This window comes from Taudactylus pleione, unplaced genomic scaffold, assembly GCF_031769625.1.
Source record: "Taudactylus pleione unplaced genomic scaffold, aTauple2 ptg000117l, whole genome shotgun sequence".
NCBI lineage: Eukaryota > Metazoa > Chordata > Amphibia > Anura > Myobatrachidae > Taudactylus > Taudactylus pleione.
This window is the reverse complement of record NW_028284519.1, coordinates 5,319,700-5,334,686: the sequence shown is the minus strand read 5'-3', so window position 1 is coordinate 5,334,686 and position 14,987 is coordinate 5,319,700. Positions and strand designations below refer to the sequence as shown.

General features: G+C 43.8%; 1 protein-coding gene and 1 pseudogene across 2 annotated transcripts in view; one reads left to right on the top strand and one right to left on the bottom strand.

The window, feature by feature from the left end:
* The window catches only part of FTO (FTO alpha-ketoglutarate dependent dioxygenase), a 345,229-nt gene that overhangs the window by 114,108 nt on the left and 216,134 nt on the right, over positions 1-14,987 (top strand). The window lies entirely within an intron of this gene.
* Positions 10,556-14,987, bottom strand: part of LOC148524268 (uncharacterized) — a 36,844-nt pseudogene continuing 32,412 nt past the window's right edge.

Below are 14,987 nucleotides of genomic sequence, written 5' to 3'. Positions count from 1 at the left end.
ATATATATATATATATAGATAGATAGTGCCCTCTCCGGACTTTAAACAGCGCATTAGAGCTTATCTTCTTCAGGGTCCATAGGGATACCATAGGGCTCTGGAAGTCTTACCTTTCTATGGAAAGGTACTTTTTGGAGTTGAATAAAATTATAGCTACTCTGGCGGGTTCAAAATCAGCAGGTTTGCCATCTACGGCGACTATAAAGACAGGTTTCGTTTTGGTCCTTCCGTCCTCAGGGACGATCAAGGTAACAGTTTTCCTCTAGGTCGATTAGTTTTCGCAAAACAACAAGGCAACAAACTAAGAGGTCTGGCCCGCGAAGACGTCCAGCTTTTAAACCAGATGACAAACTTTCACCCTGATGAAGCGGTCCTTCTTCTGGGCTTTCGCCCTGATGAAGCGTTCCTTCTTCTGGGGGATCCCAGGGTGGGAGGCCAACTTCAGGCCCTGATTCTGAGCCGGACGCTCTGACAGAGCGCTCGCTCTGAATCAGGGCCGTCCCTCTGAATTTTAGAGTGGCCTCCTGGTCGCTCGCATAGCTGTGGGTGACCACCCACAGCTATAGCAAGCGGCCATGAAGATGGTCACGATGGTCTTGACCATCGCGACCATCTTCCTGGCCGCTCGCTATAGCTGTAGTAGGGTCTCGTTGCTGCAAGCCCTGGAGTGCTTTCGGCTCTATCAGAGCCGAGAGCACTCCCACTTGTGATGTCAGTGGGGCCGGCCCCAGACGGTAGGCGTTCCCATGGGAACGCCTCCGTCTGGGCAGCCACGCCCCCTGCACGCCCACCAAAGGGGGCGTGCTGTCACTCACCATCGACAGCACGCCCCCTTTGTACCGAGACCCATAGCGACGGCTTGCCCGTCGCTATCCAGGTCTCGTGCATGCGCACGACGGAGCCGACTCCCTCGTGTGCTTGTGCACTTGGCCAACATCGACCCGTTTGCGAGAGCTCAGCGCTCGCGAGCAGGTCTGAATTAGGCCCTCAGTTTGCGGATTATCGGCATCAAACAACAACAGATGCCTGGGACAGAGAAGTGGTCTCTCAGGGGTATGCCCTCACTTTCAGGTGGCATCCTCCCCAGAAGTTCTTTTGCACAGATGCTCCATCAGATGTCGTCAAGGCCTTGGCCTTTCAGGAAGCCATTCACTCCTTGCTGCAGGCGATGTTAATAGTCCCGGTGTTGCAACAGGGACAGGGTTATTATTCCAATCTATTTCTGGTTCAGAAACCGAATGGGGCTTATCGCCCTATACTAAATCTAAAAGCCCTCAACAAGTTAATTCATGTGCCCAAGTTTCGTATGGAAACTCTCATTTATCTTGGCAATGGAGCCAGGGATTACATGGTTTCCCTGGACATTCAGGATGCATATCTGCATTTTCCTATAATACCATTCCACCAACAATTTTTACGGTTTGCTGTCCTTCAGCAGCATTACCAATTCAGGCTCTACCTTTTGGCCTATCTACAGCTCCCCTGGTATTTACCACAATAATGGCAGTCATGAAGGCCTATCTCAGGCGTCAGGGAGTCAGAATTCTGCCATATTTGGACGACCTTCTGATATTGTCACAGACTCTGGTTGTTTTACGCCATCTTCAACTGACCATAGTCGGTCTACAAAAGCACGGTTGGATAATCAATTGGAAGAAATCCCTTTCCCCAACACAGCAGATGGTACATCTGGGAGCGTTGCTGGATTCTCGGGCACAAATGGTCTTTCTGCCAGAGGGCAAGATTATGGCCCTGTCATTACGTATACGCAAGCTGCTACGCAAGCGAAGGGTCTCCATTCTGTTAGCAGTGCAGGTCCTGGGATCAATGGTATCTCCCTTCGACATGATGGGGTATGCTCAGTTCCATTCCAGACCTCTGCAAAAGTTGATTCTCTCCAAGTGGAACGGACAGTATCATCTAATAAGGTCTCAGAGGATCATACTCACTCTAGAGGTTCGTCACTCTCGCCTATGGTGGCTGAGAAAGGATCATCTGAACAAAGGGCACCCATTCTGGATTCCAAATTGGGTACTTCTCACCACAGACACCAGTCTACGTGGATTGGGACAGTGACAGGTCATCACACCTTTCAGGGAAGATGGACAAATCAGGAAAGTCATCTGCCAATGAACATTCTGTAACTGTGAGTGTACAAGGCACTTATCATGGCACAGGACCTACTCCAGGGCAGGCCGGTCCAGATTCAGTCAGTCAGTGCGACAACAGTGGCCTACGTCAATCATCAGAGAGGCACAAGAAGTTACACAGCCATAAAAGAAGTGTGTCAGGGCTCAGCCGGGGATCGGCGCCCGCTTACCGCATCGCCGGCTTCCCCTTTCATCCTGGGTGGTCGGTCGGCCTGCGCGACGGCGGGGGAGAACCTGAGGATTCTCCCCGCTTGCTGTGGCTTCCTGGAGGGCTGGTGTCTGGCATCTCAAATCCGGACATGGGCGCCGCCATGACAGTCGGCCCATGTGACTGGATCCTTCCTCCGTTTCCAGCTGATGCTGTGCACCTGTCTAAGGGTTCCCCTGGGTATAAAACTGTCCCACAGGTTATGGGAAATTGCCTGAACAACGGTTGTCTCCTAGCGTGCCTTAGTGAGTTCCCGGTCCAGGTTCCTATTCATCCATACAGCAGCAGTGATACCACCTTTACCTGTGTGCCTAAAACATCTCTGGTGAATACCCGTGCAGCAGTGTTACCACCTTTACCTGTGTGCCTAAACATCTCTGGTGAATACCCGTGCAGCAGTGTTACCACCTTTACCTGTGTGCCTTTACGTCTCTGGTGAATACCCGTGCAGCAGTGTGACCATCCCCACCTGTGTGCCTCACGTCTCCCGTGGACATCCGTGCTACAACATTTGCCACCTCTACCCGTGTGCCTTCTATCTCTGGTGACGTCTCAAGTAACCGTGAGTCGCTTCCCACTTTGAAAGCCTTATTGACGTGTTTGATCCTCGTGTCAAGTTGTTGTCTATACAGTATTTTCAGGGACTGTGTTGTGCCTACAGGCATATCCTCGCTGGGCCACGGGTGTAGTGTCTCTATCCCTGCAGGGCTTGGGTACCTGGTCAAAGGATCGCGACCTGCTCACGGGGTGCAGCTAAGCCCATATCCCAATTGGGGGGGTCACTGGCGAACACCATCCTGTGGGTTAGACTCCGCACCTTTGCCCAGGTCTCGCCAACACTCAAGACCTGTGGATGAGGAGAACCTACTTCTCCAGGCCCCTCGTCTCCGTTTCTTTCCCCAACTGAGGCCCACCACGTCCTCTTCTCCAGTTTCAGACGTGACAAAGTGACAAAGGTTCTTATTTGGGCAGAATGTCATCTTCCAGCCATCTCGGCAATATTCATACCAGGAGTACTCAATTGGGAAGCAGACTTCCTAGTCGTCAAGACATACACGCTGGAGAGTGGTCTGTCCATCCGCGAGTGTTTCAGCTCCTGGTAAACAAATGGGGTCTACCAGAGATAGATCTCATGGCGTCACATCTCAACCAAAAGGTCCCCAGGTCCAGAGACCCATCAGCAGCCTTCGTAGACACACTGGCAGTAAGATGGGACTTGAAGCTGGCGTATTTCTTTCCTCCAACTTCTCTCCCTTCAAGAGTTCTCAGGAAGTTCAAGCAGGAAAGCGTAACAGTAATACTGGTGGCTCCAGCTTGGCCCAGACTTCATTGGTTCACCGACATACAGAATCTGTCCGTAGATTCTTCTTCTATGGCAGGATCTGCTAACGCAGGTTCCCTGCCGGCATCCGGACTTACCTAATCTGGCTTTGACATCGTGGCTCTTGAATCTTCCATCCTTCCACGTTTTTTCTAGTTCTGTAATTCAAACGATGCTTAGGGCACGGAAGCCTGCCTCTGCCCACATCTATTACAGAGTTTTTCATTCTTTTGGTCAATGGTGTTCCCAAAGGAAGTATGATCCTAAGGTGTTCAGGATTTCCAGGGTACTGTTTCTTCTTCAGGCAGAGTTAGACAGCAGTCTCCGCCTGGCCACTTTGAGAGTGCAGGTTTCTGAGCGACCGCCTGCATCCTCCGACCGCCTCTGAATGAGGCCCTAAAGGTGCCCACACATATAGCGACATTTTACACGATTTGGCCGATTTCGACGAATCGTGACGACAAATCGGGTTAAAAAAAGTACAAATCGTGAGTTTATACTCACGAGCACGATGCCGATGCGCATCCCCGCTCGTCGTATATCGCATCTTCTGATCTGCCGTGCTGTAGGGCAGATTAGCCAACCATGAACACGATGGAAGCCGATCGTGAGGTTTTTTTTCCTTAGATCACAGCGTGTAACCTACTGTTTTTATGTTGAATAATATACCTTGTGCTTTGGAAACACATTTTCAAGGTCTGAAGGCTTTTATTTTACTGTATGACTGCGTACGCAAATAGCGTCAATTTTAGAAGGTATAGGCAGGACCTAGAAGGTATAGGAAGGATTGTACCAGAGGTTTAATGCCGTTATAACAATGTGTATATATAAATATATATACACACAGTTACTTACGGAGGCATAATCCCCCCCCCTTTCTCTAATCCATCATCATATATTTTGCCTCGTTTCGAGGCTTAATGAATCCTAATTAGTCCCTAATAGAGTATAAATATGGAGACACCCCACTGGAGCACTATCCCCTTGAATAAATCCTGGGCGGACGAAACGCGTTTGGAGCACCTGTATCTTGCCACATGCAATTATTTATTTTTTCCTGTCTTTATCATTGAATTATATGTCCATGTGTTTGTATGTGACTTCTTTTAGAGTTGACACATATTTAATGAATTGTTTTTTATTGTTTCAATATATATATATTATTTGTAATGAAAAATATAATTTATTGTGGTTCATATTCATACTCTGCACTTTCACATGTCACTTATATTTATAAAACACGCAAGTCGATACTTATCAATTTCATCCATCTGCACTTTAATAATTTTAGTATATTACCAGTACTATTTTCTAATTGATGTGAGCTGACGCCCATGTTGAGGGGTATTGTGGTTTATTTGTTTATTTATTTTTTGTTGCACTTGTATCTCACAGGCAAAGCCTTCTCTTTATCTATGTACTCACGTTGAGTTACTTATTGATTGGCGCTTTTCCACACACATATATTTATATATATATATATATATATATATATATTTATATATATATATATACACACACACGCACATATATACACATATATATATTATACTGTTCATCATGACGTGGTTATTGTCAGAAAACCATCTTGTTTTATAGTATGTATTCCTAAAGACCTGGATTATTCCTCTCACTGTAACAGCAGCATACCTCACATGTTTGGAGATCCCTGATTTCAGCTTTAGCACAGACCCAACATATAGTTTCTATAAAATTCCACCTGGACCTAAAGAAAGCTGAGTTTACATAAATTAATTTGCATAATCTAATTGATTCTGAAGAGCTCGATGTGCTCCAGTTTGAACAGAGATTAATGCAATGTGTAGCATAATTTATTGCCGTATTTATTAATCCAATAAGTGTGTGAAAGACAGTATAGTATTATACAGCGCACAAGTTGGCAGTAAACTGATCTCTATTTACAGTAAGGAGTGTTTTTCCTATTTACTGCAGGGATTTAACAGTGTTCCTTGCATCATAACCTAATTACAGCTGTTAACCTACCATTATAGCAATAGTAGTTATAGAACAATACAGCTTACCCTAAATGATTGCCTTATATGATTTTCCGGCATGATGATCATTAGCAATTCACATTATTGCATCATAATTTATACATTCTCATATGTGTGCTTATACTCGTGATATTCTCTTAGTATAATTTAGCAAGTGAATAAAATACATTAAAGTATACAAATGAGGATGGGATCCCAGAATCCTTCTTACCCGTCATAATGAATTAATGAATAGTTCATCTACGAGGGTGGCTCCATAACCACCAGGTAACAAGACCTTTATTTCTTTCTAATTTCCTGCCAGGTCAGAGCAGGTAGACCACTACTTATCCTCACAGCCATTAGACTGCGCCTCATATCTGTCATATTGTCCCAACATCAGTAGTAAGAACGTGGGGCTCGAGAAAACATGGTCAAACATTGAGGTGTGTATTGTGATAAGATTTCTGCGTCTGAAGGGCACATCAGCAGCTGAAATTAATCGCCAGCTTGTCAAGGTATATGGTGATAACATCATGTCTCGGAAACAGGTTTGGGTTACACTGCCAGGCACGTCCACCACAGAAGATAATTTATGTCACATTGAAGGTCTAATTCAGGAGGACAGACACATATGAGTAAGTGATATTGTTGCCAAACTGAACATCTGTACACAATATCATTCATGAGCAATTGGGATACAGGAAAAAATGTTCGCGCTGGGTACCGAAGCAACTCACAGAAATTCACAAAACCAATAGAATGGGATTGTCTCTCGTGCACTTGACGTGGTACCGTGAGAATTGAGTGCATTTCCTGCAGTGTATTGTAACAAGCGATGAAACAGTTCATCATATGACACCGGAGATGAAGCAAGCTAGAACATGGACATGGAAACATGCATTGTCCCCATTTTGAAAGAAATTTTGAACAACTTCATAAGCCAAGAAGGTCTTGGCGACCGTGTTTTGGGACTACAGGGGTGTGCTTTTTGTTGATTTCATTACCAAGGAAGATACTGTGAATGCTGCTCGCTATTGGGACACAAATTTGGCGAAAGCGACCTGGGTTGCTGTAAAGAGGCATTGTATTGATGCATTATAATGTCAGGCCACACTCAGCCAACCGCAGTCGTGAGTTGTTACTGCGCTACCAATGGGAGGTACTGGACCATCCTCCCTACAGCCCTGACCTGGCACCAAGTGATTTCCATCTCTTTGGCCCATTGAAAAAGACCTGGGTTGAAGGCTATTCGCAACCAATGGTGAAGTTCAGTAAGCCATCATGTCCTGGCTTCAGGCGCTTGACACTGATTTTTTCTATGCCGGGATAGATGCCTGGTGTACCGTTGGAACAAATGCTTAGACAAGTATGGGGGCTATGTGGAAAAATAATCTGTACCAGAGCCATACTATTGATTATACGTGTATGTACGAGTTTAATATATTTATGCAATGAGAGGTCTTGTTATCTTATTTATTGAACCACCCCCTTACTTTTAATTTTAACTAAAGTTCAGGTGAGTCACAACCTAACTCACACAGGGTTCACGAGCTGGAGTATTCACTTATAATTCTATAATTGGTGTTGAAAGGAGTTTTCACGTCAACAGATTGTTGGATATCAATTAGAACAAGTTGCCTCCCTTATGTATATTCAAGCAATATCTATACCAGCATTCAAGTGTTCCATAGGATTTCCAATGGCAGGCCTCAAACCTACAACAAGCTGTTGATCATATTGGAGAGAGATCTTGTTTCTCGAAATAAAACCCTTGAGAAGTCTTGATTGACGAAACGCACTGGTTGATTGTTGCTATTTCAAATTTGGCGAGAATAAAGACATATTAAATGGTTCCCCGGTAACAGTACTCGTGTACTGTATTGTATGGTAAGTCTCAAATATATTTAGATATATTTTTATGATATTTTAATAAATGTTGTATTTGCTGCTATAACTAAACTGGTGTACACTGAAAATCATCTTTCATTTCCAAATGGTACCAGCTATACATTGATGCCTATTGTAAGTTGGGTTAAAAGATAATATTATTAAATTAGCGCTCTTCGGGACCCATATTATTGGAAAATTACCTTTTTAGTCTCCATTGGTAGAGGGACTTCACCAGAGTATAGCTGCTTCATTACAGATTGATTGGCAATTACAAACATAATTCCATTAGCAATGACGAATTAGGTTGTCTTAACTCTTTCTGGTACTTTTATAACAATATATTTCTTGGAGACAAAAGAGTTATCGTTTAGGAATGCTATCACAGCATCAGGGATGTACCAGAATCAAAACCAGTCACTCAGTGTATTCTCTGTTGGTTTCTATTGTACAATTGTACACCTCACTCTTTTTTTACTTTTTTTTTATTTTTACCCTTTCTTAACTACAAAGCTGAAGGCTGTTGTGTTTTATGAAACATAAGTTTTCAAGCTGTGTTGTATCTCCCTTTGATCTGTACTGTTTCTCAAGAGACGTGTACATTTACCATGAACATTATCAGACATTTTGTAAAATATTTTGTATGTGTGTAAATATAATAAATGCATAGGAATATTCTGTACAGGACATCAATATTTCCCTTATATCAGAGCTGGGGAATTATTGACCGCATGTGACCCTCTCAGACATTATTTTTGGTGCTTATGGTACTCTGCATTTTAGGAAACTAGACAGAAATAGCTGTCTCAGATGAGGTTTTTCCAGTGGTATATATTCATCTGTACTGTTGTCCCCAATAACAACTTGAACTGAACTGATTAATATTGTCATTAAGACTCTAACATGAATAACAGGTAAAACCTTTGCAATCCGTCACCAGAGGGATTTTACTAAATCCATATTAGAGAATTATCTACAATACAGTTGCTAGATTAAAGAGGCTTTTCAGACAATTTGAAGCACCATATTGCAAATTTGTTTGGATCAGTGAGGTGTCAGACTATAGAATGACTTAAGGTCATACATGCCTACCCTCCCGGTTTTTGCGGGAGGCTCCCGATTTTTCGGGTAACCCCCCAGCACCCCCGGAAGGATAGACATTTCTCCCGCATTCTGCCCACTTCCTAGTGAAGTGGGCAGAATGAGGAGAATGTCTGCGCCGATCGCGGGTCTCCGTGTTGGGGGAGGGGCTTAATGACACAATTCTATATGAATCACGTCATTTGGCACTGCTCCCTATGTAAATTCTAGCCAATCGCGGCGATTTTGCTCCGAGGGGCGGGGCTTAATGACACAAATCATCAGGCCCCGCCCCCGTTGCCACCCTCCTGCTTCTCTTACCCGGGCTTCTCCCGGGAAGAGAAATTACAAGGTAGGCAAGTATGCTTAAGGTGCCCACACACTGAACGACTCGCAAACAGTGCATTGTCGTTAATGATTTCCCTTGAACTCCGCGGCAGCTCCCTGACTGCCCTGGACAAACGATATTGTGCATAGACTGTTCATTTTGACAAACAATCTACTAACGACCTAACTGTATATCGTGCGTCACTAACTATTTCAAAATCGTTACATCGTTAAAGATATATTGTTTGCCTCCAAAACACCTGATGATTTTATTAAAGATTTCACCTAAATTTAAATATTGGGCTTCACTAACTAGGGGGTATATAAAGCAGGCGCCATTTTAGTTCTGTGCACTTCTGCTCTGTGACTAGTGAGGCTTGGTGTATACCTGCTGAACGCTGTACATTGCTATTGTGCTCTGCTTTGTTTATGGCTTGCTTTAACAAAGTGTGTTCTATACTACATTCTGTGGTGATGGATCCTTATCGCTATAGAGTTCTGTTAGCCTCTGCTGTGGTGAAGGTGAGAGGGAGAGGGCCCAGCATAGGCGGAGGCTGAGTTCTTGCTGGCTGCTGCAGAGGTATAGTCACTCTCACATGTCACTGCTGATGGAGATCCGTGCGAACAATCCTGACGACTACCTGCGTATGAATGATGTCACCTTCCAGGAGTTGATGCGTCTGGTGACCCCTATATCCGGAGGCAGGATACGAACCTGCGGAGGGCCATCCCTGCTGACGAAAGGCTGATCGCTACCCTGAGGTACCTGGCTACAGGAAGGTCCCTGAAGTTTGGGACCCTCATCTCCCCGCAAGCTTTGACCTCATCATCTCGGAGACCTGCAAAGCTACAGTGAAAGTGCTGCAGTACCAGTATTGTAAGGTAAGAAAATACATCACACTTTTGTTGCTAATACAAAAACCTGTTTTATTAAACTTTTTATTATAGTACTTTTTTCTTATTAAGTGTAAAGGCTGCTTGCCTCATTAAATTTGTAATACACAGTACAACTGTACAACTGTACAATGTATATATGTGTATATATACGCAGACAGGCGGCACTCGTAGGACTTGTAAATAATGAGGAAAAATATACAACCTATTTAGGTCATTTTAATAGCGTACCAACGTTTCAATCCTGCACAGAGGATTTTTCTCAAGGCTTAACCAATATATATATATAATTTTTTTTTCTTTTATTGAGACATTACAGGTCAACAAAATAACTACAATTACTTTGTATAGTTGTAGTCTTTTGAATTATACAGATAACAATGTATATGAGTAACATATTTGTGTACTCAACTGACATAAAAAAAATATATCAACTTCAAGTAAACAGTAATTGTTGTCATCACACTTATAACTTCTGTCACTTTGTACAAAATATTTTGATGTCAAATAGTAATACAATGTCAACAATAATTTAACCAGAAGTTATATCATTCCTGATTAAATATGGTGCGGTATGACATATGGTGTTTCTGGCACAGATTTGATGAGGAGTATAAACACAGGCTGTAAGTGCATATTGAGGTCCCACCCCCATAAATGTGCACTTACAGCACGTGTTTACTGACCTACTTCAAACTGCGACAAAAATACCATAACCATACAGCACCATATTTATTGGGAATGATAAAACTTGTGAAGAGCAGGGGAACACATCACAGATTATAATAATCTGCTCTCCTCCTCTGCCTCTAATAGTTGTCGGGTAGGTGGGTGGAGGAGCAGGTTGTTATGAGGTAGACAGGTAGGTGGGTGGAGGATAAGGTTGTTATGAGGTAGGTGGGTGGGGGAGTAGGGTGTGATGGGGTGGGAGGAGCAGTGGTGCTGGTTGCACGTCGTGCCAGGTATGTGTCAGATGTAAGGAGGTGGCTTCTCACTTGAAATATCATCTCACTCATGAGGCGCTCAAATTGGACTAGTTGGTCACTGTCCAGTTTTCTTAGTGCACTGCTCACATACGTTGCAAAATTATCAAAATGATCAAGTGGTTTTGCTAAGGCTTGCTGTGCCTGCTCCTCCTGCTCCTGGTTGTATCTGATCTTTCGCTGCTATTTCTTGGGGGGGGTTAGGTGGGTTTGAAGGAGGTGGCGCAGATGAATCCACTCACTTCTTGCGTTAAAATATAGGTCCGGGGTGCTTGGTATGTCCTGTTCTGGGGTTGGAGTCTGTAGTAAAAAAAAATTCCATAATCTGCCAACATTGGATCATACTACTATAACTATAAGGGCTACTTTAGTATCGTGCTTATGGTGGTGGTAAACGCAAATTACGAGTTCATCTTTCTTGATGTTGGAAAGAATGGTTGTCCATCAGATGGTGGGTCTTTCAAAAATACACCATTCTACAAGAGGCTTACCTCAAAGACCCAGAACTTGCTGTCAGTGGATAAAACCAAGCACGGCCTAAATTTTGTGTTTGTTGCAGACAAGGTCTTTGCACTGCACAAAGACATTATGAAGCCATACGCACAAAGGGCCTTACCCAAAGAGAAGCAGATCTATAATTACAGTCTTTCCAGAGCATGCCGTATTATGTAGAACATCTTTGGAATCCTCAGCAACTGGTTTAGAATATTCAACTTCCTCATAAACCTGAGGGTGGACAAAATTGACTGGGTAGTCTCTGCATCTGTGTCCTGCACAACTTTCTCTGCCACCAAAGGACAGCAGGCACAGTTGTAGCAGAAGACCCAGAACAGCCACAGGAGGTAGTACAAATGCTGTCTGTGTCAGTACCTGGAGTTGTGTTCACGGGGACTGCCCGAGAAAAGCACTACAAGGAGGAGTACTTGGCCTATTTTAATGGAGAAGGTGCTGTGTCATGGCAAGAGTACTCTATTGGTTAAAGTAGCGTGGACTATAGTGGACCTAGTGAGAAATCTAAATTTATCTAAAAATCAGGACTCTCGCATTCCACAATTACACTTAATTAGTTTGTCTCTACTAATCGATAGTGCTTCAGATGTTTCCCCCACATCTACAGGCTCCTCTCCATTCTCTTTCTCGGCCATTACTACCAATCCTCTTCTCCGTGGCTCCTGGTCAAGGGTGAAAAGGAGCTGGTCATAATACCACAGTGTGGGCTGGTACAGTTAATCAGTCCCTGGACCGAACCTCCTGGATTCCTGTTTTTTTTTTCGTGCTCCTTCACAAAAATTGTTTTTAGATTTTGGATTTTCCTTCATACCCAATCCAGTGAGGCAGCTTCATAGTAAGGCCTGCTGAAGTCTGTCAACTGTTGCAGCGCATGGTTACGTTTGGACTTGTTGGACATACTGTATCTGTGAGAAAAGAATCAAAGAATAATAAATTATGGAGTTCAATTTAATATGTGGACACCCCCAACAATGGTTAATGTTAATGTTTTTATTATTTTTAATAATAAGGTTTTATTCATTTACTCAGCTGTCAATTATTTTATACACATTGGGATTCAGGAGGGGTTAAATGAATACACATATGTCCCTACATTGGTGGTCAATGGGACACACATTGGGGTTCAGGGTGGGTTAAATGAATACACTGGTTAGTGGGATACACATTGGTGGCCAGCAGTACACATACCAACACTCTGCTGAGTCGGGGGTGAAATCTGGCTCTCTGCTGTATGTGCTGCCACTCTCCTCAAGATACTGCACAAAATGGAGGGTGGGAGTGTACAGTTAAATGCCACTCAAATGACGATGATCGGACGATTGATCATACAATCGATAACAAGTGCAAAAACACTACCGATCTGCACAAAATCGTTAAGAAGATTGCCAGGTCTTACATGCAGTAGGTAAGCTTTGAAGTTACGATGGTCGACCTGCGGGTACGCGCACCAGCATCATTATCGTCAGTGGATTCTCTGCAAAATATCTGACAGTGGGCCTGATTCACTATGGATCGCTATTCTGCTTATATTAACGCAACTGCGTTGCTAATATCAGCAGTGTTATTTAAATGTTTGCAGTTGCTTTGCGATTGTAGCCTGACATAAGGACACCCACTTCCCCTTACTCACATCCGTATACTTTAACAAAATATAGAGAATCAATCGGTAACATCGAGTAATGCTGCCCATCCATTTAACGATGCGGGGGACGACGGCACGATTGCGACGCCGTCGTCTCCCGCTGCGTGAAGTGCATACACTGAACGTTCAGACATTCAGTGTATGCAGATCAATCATCCCCGAACATGTCAACCTGACGGCGGTCGTCAGGTTGACCGTCATGTTTGGGCAATGATTGAAGTTAAAAACGACCAGCGGGTGCGCGCATCGCTGCTCGTTTTTAACCTTTTACTGCCCGATTTGCGGGTGATTACCAAGCGATGGAGCGATAACAACCGTCGTTATCACTCCATCGCTAGGTATAATCGCCTAGTGGATGGGCAGCATATCATTGGGCAGTTAGGGAAGCCCAGACCTTACTCAGGAATTGCTTCTACAAGACCTTTATGCATGCCCATGCAACGGCGTTGGAACGCCTGTGTTCGCCCAACCCCCAAACGGCAATTTCTGTCAATCACTCTGCCATGGGTCTGCGTAGCCTCTGTGATCGCAGTCCTGAGTGCAATGGCTAGTTCGCGCACATTCACTGCGATGCATGTGCAGTACGCAACAATTGACCGATTGTGTGCGTATAAGCAACTGCGTTCTTTTTTGAATCAGGCCCAGTGTGTGGGCACCTTAAGACACATAATAAGTTACTTGCTCTCATGGAGGGGCCTACTGTATATAACAAAACAATTGCAGTCCACTCCCGAAAATGTAAATTATTTTATTGCGGCACTAAGAATGTTTTTTATTTTTTTCTGAGCTATTTATCAAAGATCTCATGCTGAGACAGCACCTCCGATATTGCTATCCCTGCCTCATGTGCAGCAGTGTCAGTTAGCGAAAATCAATGGTGGAAGATATAGGCTATAGAAGAATGCCTCGGTAGGCACAAAGCAGCCACTCTTTTCTAACCTTGGTAAATAGGGGCCAGTCCGTAGTCACAATTGAGAAAAATGGGGACTGCAATCTGCGACACTAATTAGCCTTACTGCTTATATCTGCTTCAATAGGGTATTGTTAAATAGCCTTAAAATACAGAATTATGTAGACATTCCTATTTTCACATGATTTTAGTAAAAGCTGGATTAAATTGTCCCCTTGTAGATATACTTATCAAAGGCATGTTCATTGGCCACAAGGCTCTTATCGTCGCAAGTTTGAGCTTTCAAACCACTGCGCATGCACCTGATGGCTTGTGCATACCTCAGTGAAGCTGTACATTGACCTTTACTGCTCTGGGCCAGTATTGCAGGGATTTCATTGCTAAATTAATGGGATAAAATCATTGTAATTGCCATTAGAGAATATGGTGAATCAGAAAGCAGGTAGCTATGTTACTTCCTGGCATCTAGTTTTGTGATTACCTTTTATAGAATTGTAATTTCAGTATGTCTCCTTAAAATGATCAATTGGATCCTACAACTGTCTGTCACTATCCTAGCATTTTTTTTGTCTACCTCTGCCTGGGGACAACCTAAATGACGTGTGTACCCAGCGATGCCACTGGCGACCCCCACACAGAAGGGCTGACAGATCGGGCGGCCTGTACACACTAGACGATCCAGTGTCCGACCGCCCGATATGTTGGCCCCTGCCGCATCCCGCTGCACGAGGTCATCAGCCACATCGTCAGGTCGGCCCCACATGCTGCTGACAAGCCCACAGGAGCATGACATTTGCATACAAACTTGACGATTAGAATGGGATGTCGCTCCGATGCGTCAGAATCTGGGAAATCGTTAAAAAAATAATCTAGTGTGTACTCACCTTTAGAGGAGCTCCCACCAAAGAATACAGCATCTTACACCCTTTTGCAACATTGTTAAACATTCACTGTTGAAACAAAGCCATGTTCTAAAGAAAAGCAAATGAACATTATTAATCACTGGTTTTTCATATAATAATGATCATTTATATAGCACTTTTCTCCTAATAGGACTCAGTGCTTTTACATTTGCATT